The sequence below is a fragment of the Gopherus evgoodei genome, chromosome 7 (genome assembly GCF_007399415.2).
Source record: "Gopherus evgoodei ecotype Sinaloan lineage chromosome 7, rGopEvg1_v1.p, whole genome shotgun sequence".
Taxonomy (NCBI): domain Eukaryota; kingdom Metazoa; phylum Chordata; order Testudines; family Testudinidae; genus Gopherus; species Gopherus evgoodei.
Window position 1 is genome coordinate 90,386,654 of NC_044328.1, and position 16,954 is coordinate 90,403,607.

Sequence of the window (16,954 nt, forward strand, 5' to 3'; positions counted from 1 at the left end):
CGTTAGAGACCTGCTCTCTGCTATACCTGTCTTGGAAGACAGTTTTCCTCGTAGCCATTACATCGGCCAGACGAGTCTCCGAGCTCAGAGCTCTTACAGTGGTTCCGCCATACACTAGGTTTCACAAAGACAAGGTGCAGTTACGACCGCACCCAGCTTTCCTCCCTAAGGTGGTTTCAGCCTTTCATGTTACCCACACTCAACGTAATGGGCGCAACAATTGCACTCCCTGGACGTCTGTAGAGCGCTCGCATTTATATTGCGCGGACAGAACCATTTCGTAAAATGCCCCAACTCTGTCATGGTAGCAGACCGAAGGAAAGGCTTACCTGTTTTCCTCTCAGAGAATCTCATCTTGGGTGATGGCGTACACCCGCACTTGTTATGATTTGGCTCATATTTCCCCAAGCCACATCATCGTGCATTTTACCAGGGCTCAGGCTTCATCTGCCGCCTTGCTAGCTCGTGTACCTACCCACGAGATCTGTCGCGCAGCTCCATGGTCCTCGGTCCATACCTTTGCTTCGCAGTATGCCCTAGTTCAACAGTCAAGAGATGCTGTAGCCTCTGGCTCAGCAGTTTTCATTCTGCCACATTTCACTCCGACCCCACCGCTTACGTAAGGCTTGGGAATCACCTAATTGGAATGGATATGAGCAAGCACTCAAAGAAGAAAAGACTGTTACTCACCTTTGTAACTGTTGTTCTTCGAGATGTGTTGCTCATATCCATTCCAAACCCACCCTCCTTCCCCTCTGTCGGAGTAGCCGGCAAGAAGGAACTGAAGGGTGGCTGGGTCGGCAGGGATATATATCCGGCGCCATAGCGGCACCACTCCAGGGGGCGCCCAGCCGACCCACCGAGTGTTGCTAGGGTAAAAATCTTCCGACGAACGTGCACGCGGCGTGCGCACACACCTAACTGGAATGGATATGAGCAACACATCTCGAAGAACAACAGTTACAAAGGTGAGTAACCGTCTTTTTCTCACACCCTATTTTAGGATTAATTTTAATGTCTACCTTGTTATATTTTAGCATTGAATGTCATGCACGTGAATTCACAATATATCTAATACATCATCTGGACCTGCCAACCTTATGAGAAGAGTCATGGTACATAATGACTAATCAAAGTCCTTCTCTTATTTCACTTGGCAATGGGGATGGGCCATTTGCAGCAGAGCAGTCCACAGACTTATGGAGGGGAAGATGTAGGACCAGGAAAAGCTGGTGGGTGGTGGAGGAAGAACAAAGAAGAGGGGGTCAAGGAAGAGCTACTCAATTGTTCCTCAGTGCATAAAGGCCCCAATATTGCAAACTGGATCCATGTGATTGGAAACTATTGCCAATGTGAAGCCCCAGTAGAAGGAGCAGGGCCTATGTCAGCATAAAATCATTAGAGCCATGCTTTCAGCTCTAGTACCCTGCTAGATTCTTTCCAGGTAGCTGAATAAACATTTGCTCAACAATTATAGAGCCATTCCTGATCATTTAAAACAGGCTAGAATTCTGCATTTACAGACAATCACTTCACATTATTTTATCACAACCTTTTTAACCATGGATGAAAATCAGTCTTTAGTATTTCATGTCACTGTTTATTTTAAACTTTATTTTTAGCTGTCAAAGTGGTAGCCATGTTTGTCTGTGTCAGCAAAAAGAATGAGGAATACTTGTGGCACCTTAGAGACTAACCAATGTATTTGGGCATAAGCTTTCATGGGCTACAGCCCACTTCATTGGATACATGCAGTGGAAAATACAAGTACTCCTCATTCTTTTTATTTTTAGCTGTATTATTCTTCTGAGGGTTTGGCTGAAACCTCATTGAAGCTGAGTGTAATAGTTGTTCTTCATTCAGGACAAATATAAATGCTCCTTTTGGGGGAGTAAGGTAACTGAAACAATACTGCCCAAACCACAGGCCACATATGAGGCCAATCAGGAGTCTGAACAATGTGGGAGGAGGGGTTTCAAGTATGTGAATACAAATACAGGGGGCAGGGAATTATTTGAGGGAGCTGTGCATGAGAGAGAGAAGCAGCAGAAGGACCACAGAAGCAGACAAAGAAGGCAAGAGAAAGCTCCAAAGAAGAACTGGTAGCATAACTTTGAGGAAAAAGCTAAAAGAGTGCATTTAAGAAAAGTGTTGGCTGGAAAGAGGCGTGAAACTTTCTCCTATCTGACTCCCACAGTGTTTGGAGAAACAGGACTTTATGTACATTATTTGTACATATATATAAACAGGCATGCATCAGAGACATACCTTCCTCATCAATTTCACTTCCTATTGGAAACAACCTGCAAGACCCTGAATTTTGGCTAACTGTTCAAGTCAAAAGGGGAGCACTGATGTCAACTGTGGCATTCCACTTCCAGGAGAGATGTTGAGCCAGTATTCTTGTTGAACCAAGATGGAACAATTTACAAATGGTTGAAAGGAGTTAGAATGAAATCTAAATCAAGAGGTGGAACCCTCAGAAAAGGAATTCAAATATCATCTGAAGGTGTCCCGAAAAGGCCCTAGAAATGCCTGCAGGTGAAGATGAAATCTTTGTTGGGGAAGCAACTACAAAGTGTCTGGACAGACCGAGAAGCCGAGGTGCAACACTTCCAGTCTGGAGGGCAAGACGTATCGATGAGATGGCCAACAACTTAGTGCCATGTTCCAGAAGGTTTTCCACAATATAGGGTAGGCCAGGAAAGCTTTGGTGAACTTGGACCTTGCTAACAGAAATGAGCTATTGGAAGGTCTTAAAGTACTGAGAAATCATGCTGTGAAGGAAATCAAAGGGACAAAAACCAAAGTGGAAGTCTGCTGTCTGGATGAGATATTGAGCCAGCCAGAGGATGTGCAGTAAGACCAGACATTTGCTCCATCTGTAACTCTGGGGGCAGATTATTCCAGCTCAAATAATCAAACAACCCCACTATTTGTGAAGGAAAACTCTCTGAAAGGCTTATTTGACTCAGATGAATAGCTGGGAAGATGAACAGGACTGGGGTTTCTAGCACCCAACTTGAGTGGGCCTAGCTGTGACAGTGCTGCAGACGAACATATTCACACCTGGTACAAGCCTTGACATGCAGTTTAGAGCTAGCCATCAATCTGAGCTGGCCACTGCCTAACTAGAAGGAGAGGGAAAGAGACTCCACCCGAAGTGGTAGAGGGCCTGCAAAGACACGTGTTCCTGGTATATCCAGATACCAGTGAGGACTTCCAGGATAAACTGGCAATGGACTGCTTTATTGATGCTCAGCTGGACTTGGATTTACAAACCAAGATTAGCAAAAGGAGGCCAAAGACACTCCAAGAGGCTGTGCACTTTGACATGGAATTTAAATCTACTCTTGTCACATTTCACCAGAGGAGGAAGCAGCCATTCGTGAAGAAGATGGAAGTACTTTTGTGTCTAATACATGTGATGGAAAAGAGGATTCTAATCTGGTTCACGACATTTTAGAATGAATAAGAAAAGTGCTGAATTCAGTTAATAAAACAAGATAAATTGTCTGTAATGCAAAAATTAAGGGAGGCAGTTCTTTTAAATGCGGGTACCATGAAAAAAAGGCCACAAAAAGGATTTATCAATAAAAGGAGGACAGGACAGAACATCACAAGTGTCTAATGAAAGTTCATCACCCAGTTTGGGAAATAGAGGGACGCCAAGCTGAAGGGGCAAAGTTTGGAGGATCATCCCCACCGATTTTGTTTAAATTTGGGCAATTAAGCAACAGTAACGTGAGTTTGGCTATTGAGTGAGTGATAAGATCTATGAAATGCATAGGAATAATGGACAGTAGCTCAAACACAAGGTGCTAGACCAGACATGCCAAAAATGCTAGGGAATAGGGGATCCAAAATTAAACCACCTAATTGGTCTCAAATTCAGATAGTGACCGCAGAACATACCTGCTCCAAAATTGGGTTTGAAAATTGGACCTCTGGAATTCAAGCATGATGTCTGGATAGCTGAAATAATGGAAAGCTAATAGGTTTGGATTTCATTATTGCTTATAACTGTGTAATAAATTACAGGAATGCTGTCCTACAAATTCAGTCTGTGGAAATTCCCTTTAAAGATGTGGCCCATGTGAAACACATGGTTTGTATGCAAACAGTTTGCAGTAGACAAGATATTCTGCCTCCAGGGGCAGAAATTATAACAGCTATACTGTATGGTAGCTTTTCAGCAAAGAAAAGTTAAGAAGTTGTTGAAACCTGCCTTGAGATCCAGGATCTCAAGGGAATTTTAGCTGCGAAAGTCCTTGTGGATTTGAAGCAGGAACCATGGTGTGGTGTTGTTTTTCCCCCCAAATATGGGACAGAGCAAATAGTAAAACCAGAATCATGGTTCAAAAATATGAACCAGTGGATCTAGTTAAATACTGATAGACAAAAAAAAACTACAAGAGGTAATGCTGTGAAGGTGAATTCCCAGGACATGTTCTGGCACAGTGCTGTAAATTTAACTGAACAACAGGAGAATGGTTTAAGTGACTTCCTGGTTAGGAATCAGCAGTTGTTCTCCTAATCCAACAAAGTATAGTGTGTACTGACTGCATTGGCCCAGCACAAACTTGATACTAAAGGAAACTGGCCCATTAAACAGCCACCTCAGCTTTTACTTGTAGCTAAGAGGGAAGAGGCATTACTGGCCATTCCAGAAATGTATCAGGAAGGCATAACTGAGCCTTCAGTGAGGCCTCACCCATAGTCCTGGTTAAGAAAAATCATGTCAATACCAGAATCTGGGTGGACTACAGAAAACTAAATGAAGTCACAAGGATTATTATCCATTATCATGCTTGATTCTGTACGGAGGTTCAAACTGGTTTACTACACTGAGTCTTAAAAGTGGGTACCAGCAAGTGGAAGTGGACCCAAGGGCCAAGGAAAAGACTGCTTTCCCCGCAGAACAAGGCATTCAATTTCATGTGATGGCTTTCAGCTTCTGCAATGCACCTGTCACATTTTGAGAGGCTAATGGAGAGGGTATTGCATGGCTTCCCACCCTTCGCTTGTGTGTTATACCTAGATAATGTCTTGGTACATACTAAAACCCATGGACAGGAACTGATGCTTTCACAAATGGTCTGTGATAAGCTTAAGGCTGCCACTCTGAAAATTGAACCCAGAGAAATTAGTTGTTTATGAAGAGATAATTTACCTTGGACACACAATCAGTGAGGGTGGAATTTTCAAAGACAAAAAGAAAATTGACACTTTGAAGAACTGCCCAGATACTCTCAGATGTGCAGCATTTTGTAGTGGTCTGCTCCTATTACAGATGGTTTATTTGTGGGTTTGCCACTACTGCAAAACCATTGTATAGGTTGGATGAGAAACAGAAACCATTTCAGTGATCAGCAGAGTGTGATGTAGCAGGACTCATGACTGCTCCTGTCTTAGCCTGTGTTTCAAAACACCTTTATGTTAGAGACAGATTCTAACACTTATGGTTTGATGGAAGTATTGATATGAACATACAGGACTTGAGATGGTAGTTCATTACAGCAAAAGTCTATGTTCTTTGGAGAGAGATCATTATACCTCACTTGAAATACTTCTGGCAGTGGTTAAATCTATAGAACGTTGTCACCTATATTTGTTTGGGGGAGAGTTTGTGGTCAGGACAGACCTTTCATTCCTGCAATGGTTCTTTAGATTCAGAAATCCTGAGGAGCAACTTACCAAGTGGTTGGAAAAACTGCAGTGCTATTTCACGATTTTTCAGAGGCTGGGCACAGGCATGGTACAGTTTATAGTAATGCTTGTTGAGAGGCTAACTGTAAACCTGCTCTAAGCAGGACAGCAAGGAACTGGTTGCTGAGGGGAATGAGGGTACTCAGGAAAAACTGGCTATCTCCTCTCTTCCCACAACTCGCATCAGTGCAAATGTTCTTTGTTTATCCCAATGAATGTGGGATGGCATGAATGGAGTTCAGAGCAGCTAAAAGCTTGCCAAAGAGAGGATCCTCCTATCAGAATAGTGTGTGACTGGAATATCATTTGGCAAATGCAGCGACCTTTAGTATGTAGTATCGTCACTGAATACCACAGCAAAAGCTTTCTGCTTACAGTTGGAAAACTTGGAATTTAAGGATGAAATATTGTATAGAGGTTGTGGAAAAACCAAAGAGTGATGAGGTGATGGGTACAGGTATCAGCTGGTTATACCACATACATTGAGAAAAGGAAGTTCAGAGTTACATCACGATCTTAAAGGTGCTGGACATTTTGGAGTTGCAAAAACCTTAGCCAAGATAAGGGAGAATTTCTATGGGGTAAAATGCAGGCAGGATATAGAAAACTGATGCAGGAAATGTGATGTTTGTATTGCAAAGCAGGATCCCTGTAAGACAGGGAAAGCCCATAGGCAGCAGTATATCTGGAGGCGTAAATGAAACACATTGCTGCTTAATATGCTTGGGCCTTAATCTGAGATGGAGTTTAGCAATGAATATTTGTTGGTAGCTAAAAACTACTTTAAGAAATGGCCTGAAGTTCACCCAAAATAGAATTAAGAGACTGCGACAATAGCAGAGGTTCTAGTTAATGAATTCGTCACCAAATCAGAAGTCTCATGTGAGATCAGATACCTTGATACATGTATAACTGACTCCCAATCCTAGGAGAAAGAACGGTCTGATCCCTAAGCTGGATAAACCTTGATAGGAACCATATACAGTATTGACCTGAATAAATGAAGTGGTGTACAGAATACAATTGTGTCCCAGAACGGAACCTAGAGTTATCCATAAGGAGCAGCTGAAAAGGTACTGGGGGACAGGGTTTCAGCATGGCTGTCCCAAGAACCTGAGGATTTAGCTGTAGAAAAATGAGGCTGGAAGGTCTGTGACAAAGAAGAGTTCTTCATTAGAACAAAATGGGCAGGGTCTGTTGCAGCCAGCAGATTTTGCAGAATCAAAATGGATTCTCCAGAGACTCATTGAAAGAGGCCCTTCTTGGGTGGCTGAAAGGAAATAAGGCAGGGAGAGGAGAACTTCAAGGAGATTTTGATGGAAGTAAAACGAATGTGAAAATGTCCTGACAGAAAAACACTACGTAAATAGTTAAAGCTTGTATCATTTGTGATTGTAAATTATTTTTCTTTCTGTTTGGGATGGATCATAGAGGGTGTTACCATTCTGGACTATATTGAGATGATGGATGGAGTTGAGGTGTGTGTGTGTGGGGGGGAGGTGTGTTCACACAGTGCTGAATGCAAATGCAGGGGACAGGGTATTATTTGAGGGAGCTGTGCATGAGAGAGAGAAGGAGCAGAAGGACCACAGAAGCAGGGAGAGTGAGTAGTGACACACACACACACACACACACACACACACACACACACACACACACACACACACACACACACACACACACACACACACACACACACACAGAGGGAGTGGGGGAGAAGGGGGCAGAAACACTAGAGAAGCAGACAGAGAAGACAGCAAGGAAGTCCCAGAGAAAAAAGCATAGATGACCCTTAGGAAAAAGCTGAGAGTTTTTGGAGAGAGTGCTTGCTGGAAAAATGCTTGGAACTGTGAGTAAAGAAACTGTATCCTGCTGAATGATTCCTCCTGTGTTTAGGGAAGCAGGACATTATGTCTGTTCCTTGTTAACAAACACAAAATTGCATCAGAGAAATACTCAACTCATTCCTCAATATCTTCTCCTAACAGAACCAACCCACAAAACTCTGAACTTTACTAACCATTCAGGTTAAAAGGGATAACAACATTAACTTTCTCAATCTGATCACATCTTTCACATGTATATTTTTCCCCTATGCACTAACATTGAAGAAAATTGCATGAAGGTTTAAGATAGGATGCAAAGATGAGGTGAACTTATTACTTTATAGTTTTTATTCTTAAAGCTTGATGTGCTATATCGTTTTTTAAATTTTAGAAATAAAGGGATTAGATCTAGCAGCTTCATAATAAAAAAATTCATGAGATAAATGCAGCTGATATTTCAGTGCTTGGATTAGCCACATAGTGTCACCCTAGACCATCACGAAGTCTAATGAAAGGTATCTTGTCTAATCTTTGAATAGTTATATTAAAAATACTGTTGGAAGAGGATTTCCCACTTCCTAATCAAGTAATGAGCTCCATCAAGGAAGCTGTTTCATACTACGTCAACCACAGGGAGCCAGGATGCAGTCCTCATTCAAATTCTCATCGGAGCGGTCTGATTTAGAATATGTGCCATATCTGAGTCTCAGTGTAATCACTTTCAGCATCGTGGAATTTTATTCGTTCATTTCTGTTCCTCTTAGAGAACTTGGGTCCTACATTTGCATTTTTGAGCTGCTGACACTGACATGTTATATAACTTCAGAGCATTTTTTGACATCTGGCTTGGTGTGCAGATTTTGCAAATTTCTGAAAGATACGTTTGAGTTTTGAAGGCATGTACGGTACATTTCTTCAGCAGCAGCTGCTGCAGCAGATACTATTTTTAGTGAACACAAATGTACCTTAAAGATAGCCCAAGCCAGAAGATGAAATGTGCCTCTCCTTGCACTTCAACTTTTTGAGGGTGTTCTGAGAAGAAAGGTAGCGCATTCCCAAGTTTAAACCTCTGTTCTAGGGTTTTGCTTTTAGGTCAGATCCCATAATGGAAGGGGTCTATTTTCTAGATCTTTGATTATAACTCAGTTTCCTTAGAAGGCCAAAGTTTTTGGTGTAGCACTTTTTTTCTTTTAAAGAACTACTTTGCCAAATCGATTTTTTCTGAACACACTCATTTTTTAATTAAAACACCGGCTAAATAACTGCCTAGCTGTTTCCCTGTGGCAGTAACTGCAACCCCACTTCTATTTAAGTTGTTCATGCCCATATATGGCCAACATAATAATTGGGGACGCAAATGGGAGAGGTTACAGCAGCACACCTAACTGGGGGGATAGATCTGCCTTTTGTTTCAAAGGTTCTCATTGTGATTGGCTCCCCATCTGTGCCTGGTGACCCAGATCAGAGGCTGCCATGACTGCTGCCTGGCAATGAGGCTGAGTCTTTTTTTGTTTTTTTCCTTTCAGAGTCACACCTCATCACACTTAGCCCTGGCTTGGCCATCTCACAATTCAATATTATGGTATCTCCTACATTTGGAAATGACAGGAAGTATAGTGTTCAGTGGCCCAACTCTGCACATAGAGAGCACATTATGCTTGTGTTTTGGTGGCTACCAGTTAAATAATATGCAAAATCTCAAGTGTTGTCTTTGACCATCTCTCCCTGCCTGTCCCACTGCTACAGTTGCAATCATTTGAAGCACTCAAACTAGCACAAGGAAGACATGCAGTAAATTTGAAATCAGACTTTGGCCAATAAGGACATTTGGCCATTCACAGTAATGAAGGTAGAATGTTCTTAGAGATGAGAAGGGTCTAGAACAGAGAGTCGTCTAGTCCGTTTTTTTGCCAAAGCAGGATTGTTTCCTATTGTACATTTACAAGGAAGAGTTCTAGTCTAGTATTTAAATTGCTCCAAGTGGCAGGGGTTACACTGTTTCCCTTAGGAAATTTTTTCCACAGCATAATTCATCTCTTTGCTTTCCTTAAGCTCTGCCTTCAATTCTCCTCTCTTAATTTCATCCTATTTTTCCTCTGTATATTCCCTTGTGCAAATCTTTTTCACCTCTGCTGAAAACATATCCCTAAATAACTTTTCACAGAAGATATTACTGGTGCCAAGACAACCTCACAAATTTCTTTCAAATAATTCCTCATTCTTTTCATACCTTCCTATTAAGCGTGATGAGAGCCTTGTTTAACTTTTCCCTCTACTGACACATCATAAAGGAATGCACAGCACTGGCACAAACCTTTTGGGTCCAGGTCTCTCTCTCTCTGTTACATGGCTGTAAATCTGTTCCATGCAGTGGAGTACTGCACACATACAGAGGAGCTCAGAATATAGCAAGTTATACTCACATTTTAGCAGTATGATACATTTATTAAACCACCCGGTGCCACCCAGCAGGAAAATCTGTCTGTATAATAGTTGAAAAATATTCATTATTTAAAGGATTACTAGGCCTTTTTCCTCTAGATCATTTATTTAATTATTTATTTATTTTATTTATTTAGCACTGTAACAAAAAATGTTTGGTCCCCCCCCCCCCAAGATTGCTTTAATGTTTGATCCCAGTTTTACCTAGGAAGGTTGTAATTTTCTTTGTAACCCAATACTAGCTGATTTTATTATTGGCTTTCTGTATAGAATAGTAGTAGCTGAGTTAATCACTAGTTCATATTGAAGTAGTTTATTCCTAGTTACCCTATTATCCATGTTTTCCTTGTTTGCTGGATGGTTGATAAATCACTGGCATTGGGATTTGATTTTTGCGTTGGTGACATTTATATGTCCTCCACAATATGTTATCAGATCAGAGACTTTATTTAAAGGTCAAAGAAAATGCTTTTCAGTGTGAATTAACTCGTATCAAACACAATTTAAATCAAGATATCATAGAATCACAGGACTGGAAAGGACCTCGAGAGGTCTTCCCTATCCAGTCCCCTGCACTCATGGCAGGACTAAATATTTTCTAGACCATCCCTGACAGGTGTTTGTTTAACCTGCTCTTAAACATCTCCAATGACAGAGATTCCACAACCTCCTTAGGCAATTTATTCCATTGCTTAACCTTGCTGCAATTTAAGCCCATATCTTCTTGTCCTATCCTCAGAGGTTAAAAAGAACAATTTTTCTCCCTCCTCCTGTAATAACCTTTTATGTACTTGAAAACTGTTATCATGTCCCCCTCTCAGGCTTCTCTTCTCCAGACTAAACAAATCCATTTTTTTCAATCTAGACTTTTAATCATTTTTGTTACTTTTCTCTGGACTGGCTCCAACTTGTCCACATCTTTCCTGAAATGTGGTGCCCAGAACTGGACATAATACTCCAGCTGAGGCCTCATCAGTGCAGAGTAGAGCAGAATTACTTCTTGTGTCTTGCTTACAACACCCCTGCTAAAACATCCCAGAATGATGTTTGCTTTTTTTGAAATAGTGTTACAGTGTTGACTCATATTTAGCTTGTGATCCACTGATCCCAAGGTCCCCTTTCACGGGACTCCGTAGGCAGTCATTTCCCATTTTTTATGTGTGGAGTGCTTTGCATTTTTCCTTATTGAATTTAATCCTATTTACATCAGATCATTTCTCCAGTTTGTCCAGATCATTTTGAATTTTAATCCTATTCTCCAAAGCACTTGCAACCCCTCCCAGCTTGATATTGTCTGCAAACATTATAAGTGTACTCTTTATGCCATTATCTAAATCATTGATGAATATATAGAACAGAACCAGACCCAGAATTTATCCCTGAAGGACCCCACTTTAAACTTCTAGTGGATGTTTTCAAGACCTAGTGGGACTTGCTGTGGCTTATTTAAACCACCACTGAATAACAGTTCTGTAATGTTCTACTCTGAAAGTGATGCTTGAGGAGCTAGAGGGAATTTGCTGTAGTGGTTTTTCACAGGAGTTACAGGTACAATGCTCAGAACTCTGAGATATCTATGACTGCTTAGACTTAAAAACCCTAGGAGCTGGTAAGTAACTGTGAAAATTCCTTTTCCTATCTTATGCCACTGTTCAGGGCAATTGCACCTGTATCACCCGCCCCACCCTGGTCCCTTGAGAGCGCCCTTTCTAGGCACCTAGCTCCTCAGCCGTCACCTCTCTTGAGCAGAGACCCACATCTCTCACTCCTGACTGGGGTCTTTCCAGGCTGCCTACATTACGATATTCCCAGCAAGCCAGACTGACTAAACAGGCCAGTGTCTATGCTTTGTTTTCTCCCCAGAGGCTATGAACAGCTGTAATTGCCACCAGTTATAAATTACTACACAGCTCTTTCTAGGCAAGCACGTTTATGCTTAAGGTGAAAGCAATACAAAACACATATTAAAAACAAACAAACAAACAAAACCCTGCACACATGCTAATAAGCTTACCAGAGAGCATCCCACAGCTTCAACAAGGGCTCTGGTAGAAGTCGGTCCTTCAAATGGTTTTTTTGTGTGGTTACAAGCGTGTAACAGCCTGAGCGCAGAACTAGCATGCCCATGAATGGGTTAGGCCATATCTACACTATCCATTATTTTGACAAAACTTATGTTGCTCAGGGGTGTGAAAAAACACACCCCAGAGCAACACAAGTTTCACTGTCATAAGCACTCATTTTTTTTTAATATCTACTCACCCAACACACTTCCGGTATGGCACACAGATAGCAACCATCTCCAATGTATCTAAGCTCAGCCTAAAAGTAAAGAGAGAGAATACAGGATGGTTTTGGAGGTTTCCAACATATTTCCCCTTACATCAAGGTGCATTAGAAGCTGATCATCCGTGGCATGAAGTTGGCCAAACTGGGTTTTGAGTCAGATTTCCCCACTGTTCTATCCTATTCTGAGAAATCCCAATTTATTCCATATTTATGTTCAACACAAAATCTCCTTCCCACACTTCAAGTTCTTGCATAGATTTCTTCTTCGAGTGATTGCACATGTGCATTCCATAATAGGTGTGCGTATTCGCCATGTGCACTGGTGCTGGAAGTTTTTTTCCCTAGCAGTACTGGTAAGGGAGTGCCCCTAGCAACCCCTGGAGTGGTGCCACTATGGCATGGTATAAGGGGTGCTGCATGCTCCCCATGCTCTCGGTTCCTTCTTGCCTCCAGTGACGGTGCTTCAGAACTGCTCTGCTCCAGCTTTGCTGTAGCTTCCCTCTTGGATTCTGTTAATTCATAGTTAGTAGTACCTGTAATTAAAAGTAGTTTAGTTAGAGTTAGTTTAGTGTGCCTGGGTTGGGGCATGCCCTGGGCTTTAAGTTGTGCCACACTTGCAAGCTGCTGATGCCCGTGAGTGATCCGCACATGGACTGTTTACGCGTTTTGGGTGATCGCTGCAAGATTTGCAGATCCTTGGGGAAGAGGTGGTGGATAGGATTTTCCAAATGTGGGGCACTCGTCAGGTGGACCTGTTTGTGACACAGCAGAACTGCTGGTATCCCCGCTTCTGCTCCAGGGCCCGGCTGGGTGTAGGTGTCATCTCTGATGCCTTTCTTCTGTCCTAGTCAGGCTGGCTTTTCTATGCATTTCCCCCAATCCCGCTGATTAGCAAGGTCTTAGAAAAGATAAAAACGGAGAGTGTCCGGGTCTGCCTGATTGCCCCACCATGGCCCAGGCAACATTGGTACGGGACTCTCATGAGCCTGGCAGTTGCCTCGCCATGGCCATTGCCATCCCACCTGGACCTGATATCCCAGGACCATGGCTGCCTCCTCCACCCCAGCCTTGTGGCACTCCACTTCACATCATGGCTGGTCAATGGTTAGGCCTGGAGGAGAGGACTTGCTCGGAAGGGGTTCAGCGCATCCTCCTGGAAAGCAGACAGCCTTCCACACTTTGGGCCCACCTGGGTCTTGGTTTTCTCAGTGGGCAACTGATTGGGGCGTTTTGCCTGTGTCTGCTCTGATTCAGCTCATGTTAGATTACCTCCTTCACCTTAGAGCCCAAGGCCTAGCACCCTCCTCCATCAAGGTGCACTTCACGGCCATATCGGCCTTCCACTCGCCCACGCAGGGCCATGTGGTGCTCTCCCATGTCATGACTGGCTGATTCCTTAAGGGTTGGATCGTCTCTTCCCATACGTTAGCCCCCAAGTCCTGTAGTGGGACCTGAACTTGGTGCTGACATGGTTGACGGGTCCCACATTTAAACCGCTAGCTACATGCTCCTGGTCGCACCTCTTGTGGAAGGTAGCCTTGCTGGTGGCGATCACATACACTAGATGGGTCTCGGAACTCCGGGCCCTGACTTCTGAACCACTGTACACAGCGTTACATAAGGATAAGGTCCAGCTCCAACCACATCCTTCGTTCCTCCCCAAAGTGGTCTCTGTCTACCATATGGGTCAGGACATTTTCTTGCTGGTCTTTGCCTCAAGCCCCACCCATCTAGTGAGGAGTGCTGCCTCCACATGCTGGATGTGAGATGAGCTATGGCTTTTACCTGGAATGTACAAAACTGTTCAGGAAGTCCTTGCAGCTGTTCATCGCCTTGGCCAAATGCATGAGAGGCCGGCCGATCTGCACTCAGTGGCTCTCCAGCTGGATCACCTTGTCTATTTGTACCTGTTATGACCTGGCAGGAGTCCCCCCACTGTCAATTGTGAGGGCACACTTGACTAGGGCACAAGGCTCATTGGCTGTCTTTCTGGCCCATCTCCCCATCCAGGACATTTGTAGGGCTGCCAGATGGTCTTCAGTTCACCTCACATTATGCAATCATCTTCCAAACCAGAGAGGAAGCCGGGTTCAGCAGGCTGTACTCCGTCCTGAGTGTCTGTGAACTCCTACCCAACTCCAACAGATATAGCTTGGAATCACCTATTGTGGAATGCACATGAGCAATCACTAGAAGAAGAAAAGACAGTTACCTTTTCCGTAACTGGTGTTCTTTGAGATGTGTTGCTCACGTCTATTCCACATCCTGCCCTCCTTCCCCTCTGTCAGAGTTGTCTGGCGAGAACGAACTGAAGGAGCGGGGAGCACACAGAGCCCCTTATACCATGCCATAGCAGCGCCACTCCAGGTGTCACTAGGGGTGCTCCCATACAGGTACTGCTAGTGGAAAAACTTCTGGTCCTGTTGCACGTGGCGAGCACGCACATCTATTGTGGAATGGACATCTCAAAGAACACCATTACAGAAAAGGTAACTGTCTTTTGTTCTTCCACTTAGTGAATCTCATCCGCTTCAAGTCTACAGATCTTTCTACTGGGTGTGCTAGGTCCTGCTCTGAAGCTATTTTCACTACCTGTAATACCCTCTCTGCATGTGATACCCTTTCTATTTCAGGGCTAAGTAGCTAAAAAAGGAAATATGACCCCTTCCCAGGAATATCAACCAAAATTCGGACTGCAATAAATGTTGGGGTAAGTAAACAAAAGCCTGGGGATGTTCTTTGGAAGTTTAAGTTATCCAAGCTCTTCTAAACAAGCAAAGACTAAGTTAGTTTTTATTTAAGACAAACCTGTACATAGATTTCAAAGTCTTTCTTCTTTGGACCAGACAGAGTCAGAAAAATAATTGGCTTTGCAAAATGAATACATAGAGCATCTCAGCCTACAAGTTTAAATGCCTCTCTTAAGTGCCCCTTTGTGGTACAATCAAGGCATCTTAAGATGTTCTGAAGAGAATTTTATATTTTATATAATATCTTCACTTGAGGTACAAGAAAAATTTTATCACATGCCTTTCAGTACAAATAAACTTCATTCAGTGTGCCCACAAACTTTAACCACCCACATAGCAGTAAGGTGATCACTAATATCCGTGAAAGGAAAAAACTAAGGCACAGATTGAGCATAACATATAAACTTTATATACTTATATCCATCTTTACTCAAAGATAGCAATGCATTTAAGTTTAACAACATGCCTAAATCCCACTGAAGTCAGAAAAGGGACTTAAGCATATTAAACACCTACTTAACGAACTTGCCAAACAGAGATGGATTTATGCTCATGTTGACATGCTTTGCCAAAACGGGGCTTAATGCAGCAAACCTAATGCCAGAGGTAAAATCAGGGCTATAGAGAATATATGAATTACTAGGACTAGTACAGTAAGAACTCAAATACCACAGAGAGGGACACAGTATAAGAACTTGAACAGAATAGTAAGGATCTGATGCACTTCTATTGTTACTCCCATTTTATGCCAGTGTAACTCCACTGAAATTCAAGGAATTATATTGGTTTAAAACTGGAACAATGCACTGGTGAATCAAGTCTCCACAGAACTCTTGAAAGTTTCCAAATGTTTTATAAAGGGAGATGTCACTGAATAATAATAGCAAGTCTACCTTCAGTGGGTTTTCTTCTTGTGCATTTTCCCCTGCTCTGACTTTTTGTTGTATATTTGTCCTGAAAAAGAATCAGAGACATTGAGAGATAAAGGAGCCAAAAAAAGAGAGAACACGGGTTGAATAATAAACTGTTACTGAAATATTCAGGTATCTATGGCTGTTTTGTATTCATGTGTTCAAGCTCTTTTCCAGCCTGAGACTTTTGCTTCTGAATATCTGTTTATCTAATTAAGCTCACAAGACTAGAGCTGAATTCAAAATACTTTTTTTTATGCAGGTTTGTTCACAAGTGAGCATTTCTCAAGCTTGCTCAGCACCAATCTGGATGTGATTTGTTTCGCCACTTTGGAAATGCTTGGCTGATTCAGTCCTAAGGAATTAAAGCTCCAAAGGCTGATATACTAAAACATAAGGCCAAAAGCATGTTTCACGAGAGCAGTTAAAAACCGAAAAGATGGAAAGAACCTGGCAAAATCTAAGATTGGATGCATCCTAGAATGTTGAACCAACAGCCGAGATGCTAGTGATAACATTTCACAAACCCCAGAAATCTGGTAAGATGCCTGAGGGAGCAGAAGAAGGGGAGGGATATTCTGATTCTTCAAGAAGAGAGTCCTACTAATTATGCATTACTTATCCTGTCTATAACCAATGTAAATCACACATGACCAGATTTCCCGGCCTTAACATGGATACTGGGGGACATTTGGGAGCACACAGCACCAGAGACCCTTCCCCTGCAGAATGGACAAATCATTGACAGACTCTGTGCTGTCTTCTGTACAGGAACTGCTCCCTGCTAACATCCACTTGGGTGCAAACCACCACTTCCCTAGCATCTGGAAAAGAAAATCTGTCTCTCTTCTTCCTTCGATACTTTATTTCTGCTAATATCCCTCCAAAAGAAATTGTAATTACTTGTGAGGTTATAGGATCCATCTGCAGATCAGTGTCCAAAAGTTAAAGTAGTAAATGATCTGCAGGTCAAGCTGCATTGAAATACTGTTTTCATACTCAGCTCAATGTGTTGCATCAGGCAGAA

The 16,954-nt window shown here is 42.6% G+C and overlaps 1 long non-coding RNA gene across 1 annotated transcript in view; it reads left to right on the forward strand.

Annotated features, from left to right (window-relative positions):
- Positions 1-16,954, forward strand: part of LOC115654814 — a 48,080-nt gene that overhangs the window by 13,521 nt on the left and 17,605 nt on the right. The window contains exons 2-3 of the long non-coding RNA XR_004001272.1: positions 14,900-14,976; positions 16,190-16,466. This is a non-coding gene — a long non-coding RNA (uncharacterized LOC115654814). The remainder of the gene's footprint in view (positions 1-14,899; positions 14,977-16,189; positions 16,467-16,954) is intronic.